This window comes from Hetaerina americana, unplaced genomic scaffold (genome assembly GCF_022747635.1).
Source record: "Hetaerina americana unplaced genomic scaffold, ioHetAmer1.1.p SCAF_52, whole genome shotgun sequence".
In the NCBI taxonomy this organism is placed as follows: Eukaryota; Metazoa; Arthropoda; class Insecta; order Odonata; family Calopterygidae; genus Hetaerina; species Hetaerina americana.
The window spans coordinates 132,768-150,508 of NW_027287117.1; the positions used below are offsets into that span (position 1 = coordinate 132,768).

The window sequence follows — 17,741 nt, forward strand, 5'->3', positions numbered from 1 at the left end:
TTTGGAAAGGAAGTTTTTATTGGCAAATCTTTTGAAGTGAATTCTCGTCCATTTCCCCGGTTCGGGAAGCACTCCTGGTCCAGGGGAAGGGGACGGAGGATGATGGAGAATCGGAAAGATGCATCATCTCCCGTCTAAATCGCAGTCGGCTGGTTTATCTACGGCTGTAGCCGAGGAAGAGGAATGATACAGTAAGCCTTGTGGTCCCGAAGGCACTGAATTCGCAGCTGCATCGAAGCCGCTACATGCAAACTCGTGTGCTTGAGTACACCGTTTAATTAGGAGACCCATGGGAGTTTTTTCCATGAAAATGAATCACTTTCTTTGTCGTCGGAAAATTTAGCGTAGAAGGTTTAATGTGGTCTATCCATTCATTAGGTTTTAATTCCACGCACCGACGAACTCCGGTGATTGATTGCGTCCATGATTGATCATTTTGCCTCAGTCAACAGATTTCACTGTGAATCCTTGTGTTGACGGACCAGAATCCGTTGCGACAGAACAGTAAAAAAATTTTGCGATCTCTTGAATCGAATGAAAAAATAATCACTGCTCAGAGGTTTTGCACCGAATAGATTTCGGTAATCGCACGGTAAAAAATTCTTCCTCGCTGACTTAGTTTTGTGGTCATACTTTTCGTAATACGTATGCCTTCGAAGCTGGGGTAAAATCTGTTTACTTTGCCTACGCGAGGCTCCAATTAACCCAAACTTCTCTCGTGAAGTTCGAAGTTCGCTGTTCTCCTTCCATGCGTGATTAGCTTAAATTACCGGATAGCCTCGAGGGTCGACTTTAAAGCTGCATTGAGTGCCATATGAAGAAAAAATTCCTCTTTGAAGGTACCTGAATTTAGGTCACTGTTTTTTCGGTAAACTTTTTCATGATTAAATTTTAATGCAACCCACGTTTCCAAAAGAGAAAAGCCAAAGGGAGGACGTGGTTATACTAATGGTTTTTTGTAAGATTTTTTTGTTGATATTTTTGCTTGAAAGAATATCATTATTCTAAACTGTAGGCAGAGATTCTTTTTTTTTTCAATGCGTACCTTTGTTCTTTCGGTAAACCTTTTAAATCACCGCTTAACCCTTAATAAAATTAACCTTCTTTTTTATTATATATTTTGATCAATAAATGCTTCGAATAAGAAGCTTGTATTTTCGTTAAATCTATTCGGGGCGTATTTTTCCACCATATTCCGCTGTCATTTTATGTAATATACGAGGTTTGTTCAAATAGTATTGGTAACAATTTATTCCTAACGTGTGCGTTTAGTGCTGAATTCACGCCTTCGGTTAAGTGTGCGCATGATAGCAGATCGTAATAGTATCGATAAGAAGTGCATACACCATTATCACAGAAAATTTGGAAATGCGAAAAATACGCGCTAAACTCGTTCCGAAGGTCTTGACGGACGGCGAAGAGTAGAGCCAAAGTGTCTGCTTGCGAAGACCTTCAACGGCATCGCGACGACTCCCCAACCCCCTTACAGTGCCCACGACTTGGCACCAGCAAACTATTTTCTATTCCAAAAAGTGAATTCCTCTCTCCAAGGACACCAACACCATGGGACCCTAAGTACCGTCAAAGAAGCTTACACGCGTACCCTTTAGGACCTTCCGGAATCCTCCCTAGTAGAGAGCCTTCGAGTCGTGGAAAAGCTGCTGGCAAAAGTATATCCGCGCTCAAGGGATGCGCGTACATTTTGAAGAATTTTGAGGCATTGTAGCAATATCTGATATAAATCTATTTTTCCAAAAATCTACCGGATATTTTTTAATACAAACTATGTATTTGATGAAATATCATCGATAAACAGGTAAATTAATCATTGCACAAGAGTTTTCCACATAAAAATCAGCCGTGAATTATATAAATATTTTCCAGTTTATCAAGTGGCTTTGTCCTATCTGTTGGCTATGTTTGAAGCTTTATGCAACCGTAGTCGGCATACATCACATTCCTCCTACGAAATGACACCTGGGTAGCGGATTCCTCCTGAAGTTGGAGGGTTTTCATAATTTGAGGCTCATACCAATTAGTTATTTCGTGGCAAGATTATTTGAAGATTATTCCGTTGAGTTTCTTCATGGATTCCGTCGACATGTTTGAAATTATTTCGCCTCTGAAAAGCTCATCTTCGAAGCTTACTCGACTTATTTCTCAACGGGAACGCCCGGGTTCAAATTTTCGCCCGCCGTCCACGACGCGTGTGTCTACGCCGATGATAATGGATGGATGGATACGTATTTCGCCCGCGGATGGAGAACTGGTTGCGCCAGGGAATGCTCCCGCGGGGTCGGTACGCTTTTGTTCGTTTGCGAGGTAAAAATTTCGCATCGCTTCGCTCTGGTATTTTTCCTGTACGGCACGTGTGGAGGGGGGAGAGGACCACGATAGGGGCGGCAGAGGGTTCCACCCTACCGGCACGCGCGTTCGCTTGTGTGCGTGAAACTGGAATTCAAGGTGCACCACACATGACCTGCGGCCTCCCCTCCCCTTTCCCTCCTCGCACTATCATATCCATAGATTTTTATGAATGCTCTTTCAATTTTTTGTCCGTTGAATTCTTACAATTTTGTGGATTTAATAATGGGGCTGCGTGAAATTAGAATGTACAAGTTACGCAGCAGGGAATATAAGCATCGAGAAATAAGGTCAATCAATCAAAAGAGAAGCAGCGCTCTGCCCGAATGGATTTTAAACAGTTGCATATTCTTTGTGCGCGGAATTCCATTCAAAGAGTAACAAAAGCAAGTTTTAGGCTAAAAAAATTTGAGTGATCGGAAAATCTAATCTGATTATTTGGCATCCCCCGTTGCGAACGCATCGTATTTATCGGAAAATCGGAATTAAAGGATGATTTTGCAGCGCGGCGGCATTCAACCCCCACACTCCGTTCTCACCCCCCGCCATCCCCTCCCTCGCCTCGAAAAGCCGCCACCCTCTCCCTCTCCTCCTTCCCAACCCACCACCCTCGACGTCCTAAAAAGCAAGCTAGATTCCCAGCGCCCCAGTTTCGATCAGGGCGAGTCCTATATTGCAGCCCCTCCACCCTCGTCGCGCGCGTGTGCAGCAGCCCCTGACTTCGCTCCCTCGGATCTGGGCCACGCTCTCATCTCCTCTCTCCCGTTTGCCGTCGGCGAGGAGGAGAGATGCAAGGGGATGGTTGGAAGGGGGGGTGGGTGGCGGGGAAGGAGGGGCCTCGGAGAAAAATGTCAAAACCCCATCCCGGTGGAGCCATTTCTCCGAAATGGCTCCCACCTCCCCTTTAATGAATAAAAAAAAATGAATGCGATCGAAGAAATATCGAGAGAATAGCTCTCTTGCGTCGGCATTGGAGGAAGAATGGGGGGGAATTGATATTTAAAAAATATTAGCAGTGGCTTTTAAGGGAGACAACCGATAGCGAAGGTTAATTTACGCCATTTGATAGATGGGTTGATATATTTATTTACTTCCCATTCATAATGAATTTTTGAAAAATAATAAAAAATCAACAACGGGAGCTTAATGTAGTCCTTGATGGGACCCTGAGTCAAGGCTGCCTTTTAATCACAAATACAAGTGGGTAGACGAAAGGAAACTAGAGAAATTACAATAAATCAAGACAAAACTTTGTAATTAGGATTTTCAGGGAATTGGGGAAGCTTGGAGGGAGAATCCCGGCGTCGACATTAACCTACATACAGGTATTGTTAATGACGAAAAAGTACCGAAGGGTCACACTCCCTGGCCCCAACTGAAGAACGGAATGCTGCAATTGAAGTGCTCTTTCGACGATGATTCGGGTGACCGAAAATCTAACACCGCCTAGATTCGAACCCGGGCCTTATGGGGTAGAACAATAACACTGCACCAACAAAAATAAAATATATTCATGGCGGAGGGTCGTTTGCATTTCGTGTCTAAGTAAATAAGTCGTGCTTCAGTGTATTTCGAGGGGTGGGCACTAGTTCTCGCCAAGGTTTAGACCTCGTGGGGGTCGGAAAATGATGGAATTGATGTCAAGTGTCACAGTTCCGGAAAATGTGTTCGAATTCGGTCTCGCTCCTACCTTCCCCCCCTTCTCCTGTGTTCTGAAATTGTCTAACGACCATCTCCCCCGCGTAGTGAGTCGACGGGGGAGGAGAAGGGGGGGTAGGGGAGGTTTTTCTTAGGCACGCATTGTCGCCATCACCATCGTCCCCTTCCCTCATTTAGACACACGTGAGTTCTGGGTTCGCTCTGCCATTGATTTTTCGCCCTGGAAGCGCTCGCTCCGGCAGTTGGTCGTGACCCAGTTTCCTGGAAGCGAGCGAATCTCCTCCCCCTCGCACACCACTTCCCTCCCCCAAACCCTCGGTCCACCCTCCCTCCCCTCCCCGCGACCTCAACCCTCCCTCCCCCACCCTGCCGAGGGATCTGCGGCTCCCCCGGCCCTCAAACACACACACACACACACACCCTCTCCATTCCTCTCTCGCGACCCCCCAGGATCCGTGTGCATCGCTTAGTTTCGATCCGCTGAAATCGATGGACCCGCAAGGGGTTGGCGATTCGGCAACTCCACCCTCGTTCCTCACTCCCTGAAAACCCTTGGCCACCCCCATTCCCTTTCCCTAAACCCTTCCACCCGGCCGCGCAAGGCGTAGCTGGAGTCGCCGGAAAGGGTTTTTCGCGAGTCCGGGATGGAAGGGAATGCGCTCAACCCCTGGCTCTTTCTCGTCCTTTTCCCTCTCGTGCCCTATCTTGAGTGCTCGGATCGCTACCGAGAACGACAGATCGCCGCATCTCTCGCCGCGAGTCCTCCAGCATCGTGGATGACTCCGTTCTATTTTAGCGGTGTTGTCAAAGCAACGTTTGAATATTTTTCATTCTGGTAACATCCTCGTTTTAACCTGCAGTTTCTTCTCGGGCGTTTTGTTGACTTATCACTGTTTTATAATAGTTTAGGTTTTAAAATATTAAAGCATTAATGAGCTCCTAATGAATTAGAGTTTTTCTATGACTAGCTCCGATTTATTCTTAGCGTTTTAATGGCAACCCGTAGATGGTTTTGCTTCATTATTTATAATTATACCGCAGTGATGATAAACCCAAGTTACAATTTTCTCTCATCCTACAAATAAAATTCTTTAATCAACCCTTATTTAAATTAATTTCGTAAAATTAGGTGCTTAAGGGCAATCATTTAGAAAATTATTGTAATCAGGTTGTTTTTGTGGCATAGGTACATGAGTGGAATAATTTTTTTCGTAAAGCTAGCTTTAGTGATATTCATTTTGAATTAAACTTTGTACTTTGTATGTTCAGTGTATTCTTATATTTTTACACGGTCATGGTTTCGACGACTAACATTATTCCACAAAGTCACGCGGAAAACCATCCACTTTAGTTCTATTGTTTTAAAAATGTCTTTTGCCGTGGGCTTTCTCGGATAAAAACTTATTGCATGCAAATTAATGAGACTCGGGGGTCGCAGTAATTTTGAGCATCTCTCTTCATCGAAATTACATTTCACGTAACTAAATTCAGGTTCATGAAATGTATTCTTAGGGCAATTGAAATTAATTGCAGTTGGAATGTAAATTGAATGACTTCACAACCGGTCCTCCGTCGCTGTAACTCTCCCTCGTCGTATCTGCCTTCCTCTCTGACGTTTCTGGAAATCATTCGGAGCTAAGTGACTTGGAGGTGAGCCGAGGCGAGAATTTATCTCACCCTTGGGCTATTGAATGAACTTATATTTATCCAAGCCTTAGAAAATGAAGTAGTCCGGTTGTTTGTGGCGTGGAGTGAATACCCGAAGGAAAGAAAATCCGACACGGAATCAATGGGACTCGTAGATGGGGTATTGGAGGAAAAATGGGGACCATATCCCGAGGATCCAGGTCGGTGAAAAACGATAAATAAATCTTAGGTCACTAGGGTCGTGGGCGTGACCCAATTTCGTGCGGTTTTAAAGGCGCTAAGGATTTTTCGCCCATATAAATTTCTCCCCTTAGATGTGACGTTTTGAAGTTGTCCCAAAAACTTTATCGTGCGTACTGGTTCACAGCAGAGATTGACGGCAATTGGATGCTTCTCAATTCTGTTGTATCCAAAATTTGCGTTTGTCCGGCGGCTAATAGTCTTCGGTACACGTATGGGACAAGACTTATTGTTACATTGCCCCGTTTAATTCGATCAGTGTAAGTAGTATAGAGTTTCGGTGAAACAGGGGTTTTCGGGCAGCCAAAGAAAATGCGGCTGGAGTGGACATTCGTTTTAGTACAAATGTCTTTGGGATAAATAGGGTTGTGCAGAATTAGCCAATCATTGCGCGGAACATGTCATTTTATTTCACAGCTTCAGGGGCTTCTTGTTTAGTGAGTGATCATCGGATTCCGACAGAGTGTGCGGCCACAAGTGCGTTACATAACGCGCTTCGAGGTTCCATGACGGCTTACAGCATCCGTTTTCCGCCGACCAGGGCGCCCTCGCAGGATGTTTTCCACCCCCCCCCCCCTCCCGAGGTCTTCGGACAGTCCCCGCCCGTGGTGCGGTGGCGTTTGTACCGCCATCCTCGTCCACTCCACAACCCACCGCGAGGGTGTACGGCAGGGGGTGTGAGGATACAATCTCTTCAATTATACATTGTTTGCCTAAAAATTCTTCATTGTACATCCCTTGAGCGTCGACACAGTTTTTCCAGCGACTTTTTCACGACTCGAAGGCTCCCTGGTTGGCAAATTCCAGAAGGCCCTTTAGGGTACGCGTGCAAACTTCTTTGATTGCACTTGGTATGGTCCCATTGTGGTGCCTTCGAAGGAGAATTTCAGTTTTCGTAATAGGAAATAGTTTGCTGGTGCCAAGTCGGGACTGTCCAAAAAGTCGGGGTCTTCTTCGGTGCGTTGCAGAGCGCGTTTCGCGCTAAGACACTCGCAAGTAGACACTCGACTCTGCTCTTGGTCCTCCGTCAATACCTTCAGGGCGAGTTTTGCGCAGATCTTTCGAATCGCCAAATTTTCAATGACAACGGTGTGCACTGTCATCTTATCGATGTTAGTACGATCTGCCATCATCCGCACACTTAGCAACCGACGCTCTGAATTCTGCAATTCACTCACACGCCAAGGAAAAAATTGTTACCGATACTTTTTATAGAAACCTTTTGCATGGAACTGTATGTAAATCAATATGAACGTGGTAGTCGAGGTTTATAGGGTTGGACTACTCACCGGAGGACCCGGTTTCGATTCCCGGACACGCCTCTGGGAACCAGAGCTGTGTGGTTTTTCGGGGACCAGACCTTCTCGGGAAACCACAGGGAATGGATCCTGATGTCTGAATTCCACACACCGTTGAGCTTAGAACTCTACCATTACCTATGTAGCCGACGTCCGGGTTGATTACCGTTTTTATGCATGTAGATGTAAGGAGTTCATAAAAGGAGCGACGGATGACAAGTTTGTTTATTGCAATCGTTGGGTCGATGAAGCTTGGTTTTACTGCGTACACGAATTTTCGGAGGGAAGAACGAGCATTTGAAGCCTTATTTATTTTATTTTGGTTGTTTATTCTACTTTTCATTTAAATTCAAAAGTGATAAAAGAAAGGGTTTGCTAGGTATTCAAGCCTTGTAGTACGTGTGCAGGGTTCTCTGCTGTCGGTTTTGGCACAGTGCTGGGCAGTTTTTGCGTATTTTCGCCAACTTTCAACAAGAAAATTCAAAACCTGGCGGTTACCCGGTCCACTTACACTCTTTTATGCGAGTTAATTACATCGATAGCCAGTATACCGTCCACCCCGCCTTGCTACTTGTAATATATAACCTATATGTGGCGCCCTGAGTTTCTCTTTCCCTACAAAATTTCCCTGTGACGTACCTTTCATTTATCAAAGTGATGTTACGCCGTAGTTAATGCAACATCACTCGGTGTTCTAGGTGGTGTATGGAGGAAGTATTTCTCACTGGGGATCCCTTTTTCTCGCGTATTTTTTGTAATAAAAAATGTATTTGTTTCGCTATCTTTCGTTTGTTTACCATAAAATAAACCGAACACCGACCATGGAAAGAGATGAGGTCCGATGGCATCGTAATAGTCGTCTAGCCTTTAGACTAACTCCACCAACGTCATACACGTTTGGTCGGCTGCTCGCGGGAACTTCGTCCGTTCCAAAAGATGCGGCAGCCGTCGGATCTCTTTGCGCTCCGAGGGCATCCCTCCTCAACTTTCTAGGTTCCGCACACGTCGCGGGGGCCGCCGGCGTCATAGAGCGATCGCAGGCGCATGCGCCTCTCGGCGGCTTCCCGTCATCCGATTGCGGAAGTGCGCGCGCACGTCGGTCTATGCATTCGTCCTCTCCCCCTCCTCAGCCACGACATCCCTCGCCCCCACTCGCCCTCCGCTAGAGAATCCTCCTCCTTCGCCCGCCCCTATGATTCCATGTAAACAAAAAACCGCCACCGCGGACGTTTTTAAAGGTGGTCCAACGGAAAATTGGCGAGCGGTAAAAAAAAGGAAAGAAAAGTTGACGGGCGCTCCACGCGTTAACGATCCGAGTCGGCCGGGGCGTTGGTGCTCGCTCCATCCTTCGCCGGACCGGGCATCATGTGCCGTTGTCATCGACGCCGCTCATTGTTCCGCGGCGTTAAATCCCTCGCTGGTGAGCACGACGACATCGGGCATAAAAATAAACTGCCCTCGTGTCGTCCAATTTATTTCGTGGGATTCTAATTCTATCTAAAGAAAAAAACTAAGCAACTAGGTCTTGTTCGAGTTTTGGGAGGAATCGACCGATGGGAAGGGTATTTGTTTTCACTGCGTGACTTTTTCGCGATTCGATTCATGGTGACGGGCGTGGTTCACTTTACTTCATTTGCGAATCGATGTTATTTTGATCGCTACGAATCAGTGCCAGCGGGAATTGAGAGCGAGAGAGTTTGAATTCGTTCTGGGAACAACTGGAATTTTCAATTGAAACTCGTTAAGAAGTCCTGTAGTTTTTTTTTAAATTTTCATCGGGTTTACATCTTAAAAAAAATAATGCTGTTAATGCATTTCTTTCTAAGCTGAACCTCCTTGAACCGCTTCGTAAAAATATATCCCTCGCTCGTGCACTCCCTTGAATTAAAAAGGCGTCCTCATTTGCCGAATGGTGTAAACACCGTGAGGATGCCGTTTATTTTCCAAAGAGTACCTGTCAAGGTTATCCGGGTTTTGTCCTGGAAGAATATCGGCAGCTGTCATAGGTCTGCTTGCGGATCGACTTCATCCCCTTCGTGCTGCCATTAATTGAACTGTTTTCCTTCCCTTTACACGTGATGTCCATCCTGAGAAGTAACGTCGCAAATTGCAACAGGAAACACGAAACTCTCCTCTCCCCCCCCCCCGTGATTCACAATTTATTTGCATGAACGATGTTCCTGGTTGGAAAAAAATGCGTCGTATTTGTCCAATTGTCACCCCCACCCCCCCTGTGGCAATGAAGTCGTGATCAATTGCATTTAAAGTCACGGAAATCCTGTTACAATGCACGTTGTTTCAAAATATTTCGTCAGACTTGAGGGTTCCAACCTGCGGCTTAAATTGAAAACTCCCTCTATGCCTGAGTATTTTTTGACCGTGAGCTTTGCCGGGGAATGGAAAGGACTGGCGATGTGTGTGGCTGAAGCAAGCAGGGTCGGTCAGGGCTGCTCTATGTCATTGCAAGTTGTAAGATCGCCCCTTCCTTTCCCTGCCCAGTTCTTGTTCGGACGGGGGGGCGGGCAAGAGGGCGAAGGGGGCACGCATCCTACTCCGGCTGCGAAGGCATTCAGCGCATGACGACCTCCCGGAGCGCTCATCTCCGCTCGTGTCCTCGAGGATTACGCAAACAGAGCCAAGGAACACTTCGGAAGGAACACATTTTTTAGCTTTTAAAGAGGGAAATCGTGGAGTGACGTCTTTGAAGGGGTTATATTATTTTTGAATGGCTAGCCGGCGGCTTGTTTTCCAATCGTGATGTAGCTGACGCAAGTCAAAGTATATGACGTTAATATGATAAGAAATAGATTGTATGGTAGGTGTGTAGTAGATGAGTTTCTAAATATCCTTAAAAATAACATAGTATTGAAGTGAATTTCGGCGTTATATTTGTGATCCGCATTCTCATAACTTTAGTGCAGTCTTCTATGTACTTGATTGCGCGGTGAAATGGCAAGTTTCATGGTGTGAAGATACTTTATTGAGAGATTGATCGGAGCGTTGAGGCAATACTGCTTTTGCTTATTTTTTTTTTCGTGCCGCATGCTATGCGATATACTGTAAATTACAAGCGAGGGCACCTAACATTCCCCGCCGTCTTAAATCAAAATCCTGAGTTGACGTCGACATTCCAGCTGACACTCCAGCCGATCCTCCCTCTTTTCCCACGATCCTAGGGGAGGATTTCGGACGAGAGAGATAAGCTTCATAACGCTGCCAATCCGAAAATCAAACAGGCGCGATGCGAGCGCCCCCGTCAGTTCCCTTCGTGATGTAAACACGAAGAGGCACGGAGGCCGCAATACACCCCGCTCCGTGCTCCACTGCCCGCACGACGGCTCGTGCCGTCCCATTGGTTTGTTCGAATCTTCCCGTCCGCTCTCCCGAACCAATGGGAGGACCCAAAACTCGTTTGTTTACCTCCCACGGAGGGAACGCGGCGGATGTCAATACTCGGTTTCGACTGCCGTGGTGCGTTATCCCCCAACCCCTCGGCAATAGGCGATGAAGAAAATGTCGCCCGGGGGATTGTGAATTATAATAAAAGAGAGGCGACTGGCGAAATTCGTGCCGGTCTCCCCCGTCGCGTTGCTAAGGCAGCAAAATGGGGGAGGGGGTAGCACCACCCCAGCAGTATGCCTTCTTCCTCTCGCATCAGCTGGTCTCTCCTCTCTCTCTCTCTCTCCTGCTCGGTGGGTGATAGATAGGTGGTGAAGAGGAGGTATGTGCGCGCGCCACGCATTCAACTGTTGCCAGGCGCCCGACTGAAACCCTGCCCGCACGCGATCAATACTTTCCGAAACGACCCCACGTGGCGCCACTGTCGGACACGTGCCGTTGTCCCACTACAAACCCTCCCCTGTCCGCCCTGAGGATCCCTGGGTCCCTTCCCCGACGAGGAAAAAACGCACTTCCGAGTTACCAAACCCTGCACCGCAGCCGTCCGGAGTAGTTTGGGGGTTAAGGGAGAAAATATATCGTATCCTCGCTATTTGTATTTCCTTCGAAACCCTTGGGTGGCGCCTCGCGGCGTTTCTTCCCCCCCCCCCCACTTCTCCCTTCACAGTGTCCATCCCTCTCTCTACCCTTCGCTCTTGAGGGGTAGAGGGATGGATGGTGCCCGTCGCTTGGTGATGGATAAGGTGGAATCCAGGTTCGTCACCAATTGGTGATACTCTCAGTTTTCCATCGTATGACACCTATGGCATGTAAAATAATTGCCTAAAAATTGCAAGAATCGCAATTTACGCACCTGAGTTTTATTCCTCCTATTCGATTATCTTGGTTTTCTTTAAAAATAATCCCAAATGTTAAGAGCTGCTTAACTAACGATTGGTGAAAGGAGAGCCTGAGACAGCGTATTTTTCCTGAGATGGTTTATAGGATTTTGCATATTTCGTCGTGGGTACGAGGTAGTTTGCACTGTTCACAACCCTATCAAATCACAATTTCACGAAACTTCGCTCATTTCAAAACTAAGCAATCCATTGTGTACGATATTGATAGACTTGGTTAGTGAAGCTGTCAAAATAATAAAAATAAATACATTTATTTCATGTATTGGTATTTAAGATGAGGATTTTATTACCTTTAATGGAATTTGGTGAAGTAAAACGTATTTCGGTAACGCTACGGAAATTGTGCCGTAAGCTGCGGTAAATGTACGGAAACTCAACTGGAACGTTTCACTGTTTACTGAGATTGTTGTACTGAGATCCAAATTTGCCGCGGCTTTGCCGGAGGAGGGAGAAAAGGGGAGGGGGTGTTGTTTTCGCTTGGCGAAGGGTGCAGTTGGTAACAGGGGTGCTTGCCCCCCCTCCTCCGCCCGCGCGAGAGGGGGGGGCGTTGGGGAAGCGCGCTGCGACGCACGCATGCTTCCAGCGGTGCAGCTCACACACACGCACTCGTCCCGGGGACCAAAACAAATGATCCCACCAAGAATATTGAGCATCCCCGCACTGGTTTCTACGCGAGCACGGCGAATGTCCACTCATGCACGCAACTGTATATATATATATATATATATATATATATATATATATATATATATATATATATATATATATATATATAACACTTTTTGAAAGTCTCACGGACGTGAATAATAATGTATAGCACTTAGCACTAGTGGACACAGACAAAAACACACAGAAACACACAAAAAAGAGACACTATTTTTCGAATTTTCGGTGGCCCTGACCACCTTTATCAAGGAAAAGAGGGACAGAACTCTGTCCCTCTCTTCCTTGATAAAGGTGGTCAGGGCCACCGAAAATTCGAAAAATTGTGAGTCTCTTTTATATATATATATATACACACACACACACACGAGGGTCATCCGGAAAGTAGTACCCGTTCGTGCCGCATGAAGTGCTGACGACGCGAGTAGCCGCTGGACGAGGTCAGATAGCTTCAGTGGCTTGTCTGCCTTCTCTGAGCCAAGTTGCGTGACGCTAGCATTGCCTGTGTTGTTTCTGTGATTGTTTACAATGTTTAAAAAAATTGAGAACGCCGCCAGTTGTGAAGTGAGGGCAGTGATTAAATTCCTCAATGCAAGAAACGTTCGCCCATGTGATATTCATCGCCAATTAAAGGAGGTGTATGGAGACAATGTAATGGACGAGTCGTCTGTTCGGCGGTGGTGTCGCAACTTCAACATGGGGAGGGGGAACACACACGACGATGGGCGTTCGGGGAGACCGTCTGTCATTACAGACCAACTGGTGAGCTCAGTTGACGAATTCGTGAGGAACGATCGGCGCGTCACAATTGATGACATCTGTGAGCATTTTCCCAATGTTTCTCGAACAATTGTTCATGAAATTGTTAAACACCATCTGCATTATGCAAAAATTTGTGCAAGATGGGTCCCTCGCGTATCTCAATGAGCTGGCGGCGAAGGACTATGCAGCAGGAATACAGAAACTTGTCACACGTTATGACAAATGCCTTAATTTGCTTGGAGATTATGTTGAGAAGTAGTTTAAAGTATCCTCTTTCAAATAAAATTTTTTATGTTTGTTAATATTTACTTTTGTGTCTTTATTTCACGAACGGGTACTACTTTCCGGATGACCCTCTTATATAAATATATATATATATATATAAGTAGATAGAATGAGGAAAGGACTGAGGTAGTGCGTATTATACTCGACGTTTTGAAAAATGCTACTCGGGAACGTTAATGTTTATATTTCCATCCACCTTTGCACACAAGTCTCGAAAGCAACTGATCTCTGTTTATCCACTTGTCTTAAATGCCAAGTTTACGAGGCAGGAGAGGAGAGATGGTGTTGGGAGAATCCAAAGAAGTCTATAAGAACTCGTGTGGGGCATATTGAATGGAAATTTAATTTTGAAGACTGGAGGATATGAGACTATTGGGTGACCGCTGCGGAGGGAGGAAAGGACTAGGCATGTTGAACGGGATAAAGGTAGGCTGGGAGTATGTGAAGTTGAGGAATAGTTTATTTTACTTCGGGGCGTTTAGTGTGGTTTCCGACGGTGCTAAGAAGTATGGTTGTTTTTACTCCCTGGATTCATCAAAATTCATAATCATTCGATATGACTAATGGCTCTTAATGGTAATAATACTCCGGATGCATGCGTGTGTGGGTGACCACGATGGACCGGTATGGGACTGAGTCTCCAGCAGCGGCCTCATTCATGTTAAATGATTAAAAATCTCCATGAATTGCCATTTTGTTTGCATTCCTCCATAGACGCAAATGGGATCGTGGAGAATAGATATTGAGCGACAGGCTTCAGCGGCTCATTATTTGGTTGTCATTTCAAAACCGTTTATCGCATGTTCTCATTATGCCGGGATTTTAATGCTGTTGAATGAATTAACAAGGATTATGAAATGTGTCAGTTAATTAAATTAGGTTTATACACAGCTTAAAATAAAATAACTTCCCCAAAATGCTCCAGTTTTGGTTTTATATTCAGGTTGAGCCGCGGTGATGACTTCCTTCATATTTTGTTTTGCTTCAGGGTTTCGTGATTTTTTTAAGACTCTGATTTGGTTCACGCGGCCCGCTTCCTCTGCTTTTCGGGTTCGCTCTTGCATTGGTCAACGCTGCCCAGTTTATTCATTTCCAAGCGAGAGGCCCCTTCGAATATTTAACGCCTAATTGTGGTGGCTCACTCCAATTAAACGGTTGGGGTCTTCTGATGTGCGCGTACCGCTCGTGTATATGCATATAAATATATATATGTATGTGTGTCATGATGTGACTTTGGTGAGGGGGGGCACCACGTGACCACCCTTTGCCCTAACCCCTTCCGCCCCGACCACCGCGACCCCTTTCGGATAGCTCCCTCCCTTGCCCATCGTCATCCCTCGGGGGCGATGAAGCTGTGCGACTTGAAAAATAACGACCTCTCCCTCTCTCTTTTGTTTCGTGCCTTGTGGATCACGTGCCATGGTCTCCTAGGGAGTACGGAGTCAGGGGCCAAACTCTTGATTGGTGGATCGCGCGGAGGGGGCGAATGAGCTAATTTGAGGGCATATGGGGATGGCGTGGGAGTGCGTTGCTATGTGGGCAGGGGTCGGGAGACTTCCGTATTAAAAATCAACTCGGCGGTGAAGTGGGGAGCTGCTTCCTTTCCCTCCATCCCACCACGTCAGTTGAACGACGCAATTTGTTTCACGCTTGGGCTTACGGCAATTTTTCGAACATACGCCTATCAAATTACGCACTTTGTGGACCAACCTGTGCGGAAGTGCGGGGTTCATTTTTTTTCCCTTCGACATAAATGAAATCTCCGGGCACGTGCCGTTCACGATTTGTCAAATTTCTGTCGCCCAGCTGCAACGAATGTGCGATGTCGACACGTCTCCGAAAAATATCTCCCTTGGCAAAAAAATTAAAAAAAAAAACAACTGGGCAAAGTTCACTCTCGCTCTCTTTGAAAGTAGGCGCGGGAAAACTTTAAATTAACGACCACTCGGCAGGGGGGTATCCTAAATTCGTCCTCTTGAGAGATTTATGAGCTGAGAATGCGCTTTAAGAGTTTTGGTAATCTGGCGGGTCATGAAGGCCTCATAAAATGCACCCGGAATGGGTTCGGGAATTGCCCCGCTTATTCGTAACCGCGCTCCATATCCGTAAAATTATAGTCGTCGACTCACGCACGGCGTTTGTCATTTTTGGTTTCTCCGGGCGCTCTCGGGGGTAGTTGGCGCTCTCTCCACCCCCACCCCCCCGCTTCTCTCACCCGAACATCCCCTCTTCTCATATTGACTTTATACGCCGCGGCTTGCACCCCGTGCGCCGACGCCAGCGCCACCATCATCTCCCCGATTGGCCGGCGTTTTGACCTCATTCGAAGCAACCGGCGTCCCACATTCCCACCCTCCCCCTCCACGCACCCCGTCGCTCCCATCCCCCTCAAACCTCCCCCCCTCAACCCACCGCCCCCCAACCCCATCGCCCCACCGCCCAGCAACCCCCTCTCTTCCGAAGCGAAGCCGCCCCCGAAAACTCCTCGTCGGGGGATGAGGGATGTGGAAAACGTAAATAATGAGGAGCGGTTTGTGCGAGAGGGTGGAAGGGAGAAGCCAATAATAACGGGGGTGGGGGTGGAGGGGGCAGTGGGTGCGGACAGTGAAGCCAAAGCAATAATAATGCGAGTTGTGACTCCCGCGTGCACTACGCGGGCGGTGCCAATGTTTTCCTCGTTCGGAGTCCGCGTAGCAACGAACGACAAGGGCAGGGAAATAATAGGAATCAGGCCGAAGCGTTATGCAAATTTCATCGTAACTTTTCCCGGGGAGACTTCTGCGGAGAAATTCGTTTTACCCTTCCTCAGGAAGTCGCTCCGAGGTTGCGATGCGTCGGAAACTGAATGCGTACATAAGAGGACTCGCGGGGTGCATAATCACCACGGATAAATGTTATTTAAGTTAAGTTTGGCCAAATCTCGCGGAAGTTTGTGATCTATCTGCGCGGCCAAATAACTTACTTGTCGGTGGTCGCATTAACATGAAAATGTCGTTTGCAGCCCTGATATCAGAGAGACGAAGCGTTATGATCTTGTGTTTACCAAGTTGTGTATTTTTTCACCACTAAATGTTATTCATCGCAACATAATGCCCCTCCGAATTTCATGCTAAATTTATCTTGGATTTTTTGCCCAATTTTTTTCATTTCCTTCTCTTCTCCTTATCCTTCATTGAGAGAGAGAGAGAGAGAATTCAAGTGCGGTCGACATGTGCAAACTTGCACGTGATACTATATATATATATATATTTTTTTTTTTTAAAGGTAATCTACCGGTTAAGGTAGGTTTTTCGATGGACACAACTACCAAACAAATATTTTATTACTCCTAACAAAACACAAAATCCATCATCCTACTCTATATCAGGTCCCTCTTCATCTCTGAGTACTTTCTTCCTCCCTTCATCCCGTCCAACATCCCTATCCTGTTCCTTCCCTTTCCTCTTTTGCCCAACATTCTACCCTCTATCACAATCTTCAACATCCCACTGCCGGTCAACACCCCCTTCATCCACTTTTCCTGCCTCCATAGGATTGCTCCCAACAAACCCCTCTCTTCGCCCACCATACCAAGTACTTCCTCATTTGTTTTCTTCTCTGTCCATTTCACCTTCTCCATTCTTCTCCACATCCACATTTCAAAAGCCTCCAGTCTACGTCTATCCTCCTATCCTATCTAGTATATGTCACGCAACAGTTATGATTTCTTTACCAAATTAAGTGCGTTCTCGCTTACTTAATTACTAAATAATTACGTATTCTGATAACATCGGCTATTCCTGCAAGTCTCGTGTTAGGACAAATGTGATGTCACAATTAAAATGACGTGTGCATTCGTGAAAGGTGTTCTCATCATTGATAGTCACATGCGTAATGCATCCGCTGCTAATTAAGGGTATTAACATTTCACCTCACTGCTGTCGCCGTCGACGAGTTGAAGCTGTGGTTTTACCACATTATATGCATTTATGAAAATGAGATGCTATTTCCTAGACTCTCACTCCATATGTGTGGTTATTTATTGATAGTCCGTCACTTTCATTGTTTCGCTACTGATGAAGTCATTTTTGAATCTTTGAATGATGTTCACCAAATCTAAATTGGTGTGAGAGTTAGGTAATTAATTTGCCAAGGTTCATGTCTTCCCTTTCCCCAAACTCGTGATCGATTACACCGCTCGAATCTTGTCTTTCGCCGTCAACTTTACGTGACGTCCTTTTTCTCTCCTTGCTCTGGATGAATTTTCCATCATATTGATTTGGTTGCTGGCCCACAAAAGTTGATCTTATGTTGCTATCTATGAATTACATGAATATATATTGCAAAGTGGTGGCATTTTAAATTCATTTTATCCTCCCTCGGTGATTTTAGATTTTCTAAACCATTTTGAAACCTTTTCAGCTTGCTCTTTTCACCGGAACTATGCAGGAAAGATTCCTAAATTACGAATATGAAGTGGAGGGTTTGTGTGTGGGTTGCACTCGTTTATTTTGAGTGTTCAATGATTTTTCTGAATTGATTCCCA

The 17,741-nt window shown here is 46.0% G+C and overlaps 1 protein-coding gene across 1 annotated transcript in view; it reads left to right on the forward strand.

Moving 5' to 3' along the window:
- LOC139694663 (zinc finger protein 704-like) overlaps positions 1 to 17,741 on the forward strand; it is an 81,809-nt gene that overhangs the window by 55,123 nt on the left and 8,945 nt on the right. The window lies entirely within an intron of this gene.